The sequence below is a fragment of the Sarcophilus harrisii genome, chromosome 2 (genome assembly GCF_902635505.1).
Source record: "Sarcophilus harrisii chromosome 2, mSarHar1.11, whole genome shotgun sequence".
NCBI classification, from domain to species: domain Eukaryota; kingdom Metazoa; phylum Chordata; class Mammalia; order Dasyuromorphia; family Dasyuridae; genus Sarcophilus; species Sarcophilus harrisii.
Genome location: NC_045427.1, coordinates 110,505,388 through 110,507,431, shown reverse-complemented (window position 1 = coordinate 110,507,431; position 2,044 = coordinate 110,505,388). Strand labels below are relative to the sequence as shown.

At 36.5% G+C, this 2,044-nt stretch overlaps 1 pseudogene; it reads right to left on the bottom strand.

The window, feature by feature from the left end:
* Positions 1–364: 364 nt before the first annotated feature.
* LOC111718653 lies at positions 365–955 on the bottom strand (annotated as a pseudogene).
* Between the last annotated feature and the right edge of the window lie 1,089 nt (positions 956–2,044).

The following is a 2,044-nucleotide window of genomic DNA, read 5'->3' as shown; positions in this document are numbered from 1 at the left end:
TTCTGAAGAAGAGGCTTAAGACAGTCCTAAAATGGGTAATAGAGGAAAGTTATGGCATTAGTGTTTCCAAATTTATTTCCCACCACCTTTTTTTTTTTAAAAATAATTTTATATTCAGTACACTTGAAAATGACAATGCACTAAAGCATAAGACACTACTGTCCTGGAAGTTCTCACTTTCCCCCCCACTCAGAATGTCAGGGAGAAAACAATTAAAGAAAACAACAACAACAAAAAAATAACAAACAAAGATCATCTCTAAAGACAAGATATTTGGTCCAAAAGAACCCAACATAATTAACTCAATGACTGTGAACAACTTTGCTGAGTTATTGGAATCATGATGTTTTCATTGGGCTTTCCTTCAGTAAACCAGCAGGGTCTGCTTGAGGACTAAGCACATGTGGGATATATCTTTGGACTGCTTACTAAACTTGGGGTTAAAGTCACACAACAAAGCCATGCATTCCCAGTCAATGCCAAAAGTTTCTTCAAGATTGTTTACAAAAACTTCTTCAGCTGTCCTGTTATTTACGGTTTTTTTTTGTTTTTTTTTTTTTTTGTAGATGTTCATTTTGCCTTGCATATCATTCTTCTAACTCTTTTATTGCTTTTTCTTTCCTTTTGCTTCCTGCTTCTGAGAATTAGTATCAAGGACTTCCAGACTTTTTATTTGTTCTTCTCTCTATTTATGGATAAATACTTCCTGGTTCTGACTGTAATCAATCCACTTGTGAAATAGCTGCATAACTATTGTTTGGACTGTTTGTTCCTCTCCTGGTAGTATTTTCTATTTATCACTCCCTCATCATTCCTGATGCCCAGTGATCTTGCTCTCCTGCTGGGCTAGGAGGACCAGGGCTGGACTTTTTTTGCTGCTGCTGTTACCTACTATAAGACATTCTGGGGCAGAGGCTGCAGCAGGCGAAGTGTCAAATGGGTCAACCTTAGCCATAGCGCACAGGGCCATGGGGGTAATCTGGTGGAGAGTAGATCTGGGGAGGGAAGGCAGTCAGGGATGGAGATCAATGGTCACAATAGTGGGAGTAGTGGGGGGCTGTTTCCAAATTTCTTTAAGAAAAAACTAAATGTCCATCTTTGGATGAACTAAAAGTAGACAGTGTTAATGTTGCTGATTTCCCTGGCTTCTTCATCCTTTTTTTTTTTTTTTTCTCACTGGGAAAAGATAGTGATTAAAATGTATACATAAAAAAGGATTTCTAGACATAATATCTCAAGACTTGTAGAAATTCATTCAGTGTGAGGACACCAGGGCAAATATTGATTATGCTATTTTTGGATTGATAAGAATATAATTTTGGAATCACAAAATCATAGAGAATTTGAGTTATAAATTACCTTAAGGGTTATAGAATCCAGCTATCAGGGATATACAAGGAAATATTTAACATCTGGCTTTCTGGGAGGGGGGAGATAATATTTTAAGTTGTATCTACATTATTAACATTTCCTCTATCATTTTCTTAAGTCTAAGCAATTAAGAAAATAGTAAATCATGCTTTGATTTTTAGAGTTTATAAATATGTAGTGTTTATAGATCTGTAGTGTTTATAGAGGTGTAAACGCTCATTCTGAAAATTTAACAGTTGGCTTTCTGGAGTGGATTCAAGCTGGCTCCAGCACACCCCTCTGGGGCTGAGAGAAATTAGGTAACTTTTCTCATAACAAATAGCCAAGTAGGCTAAGGTAATAGTCTGTGTAGAGAAAATGAAGGCTGACTCTAAACTATGGAAGAGAAAGTGTATAGTGCATGCTCCAATGTCTGTGACTCACTCCTTTTGGATGAGGTAAGTGTTGACATTAGACAATTTGGTGGGCAGCGTGTATTTGTCTATTTATTAAAATGTCAAATGGAACCTTGGGAACACCTCCTGAAAGACAGGCAGGTGGTGTTCTTCAAAACACAGCATTAGGAAGAGGATGAAACTTCTAATGTATTAGCTTCATGAGATAATGAAAAGTGAGTTAAATATATCAGGGATGTTAAAAGACAACATTTCATAGAAATCTACAAATATTCTCA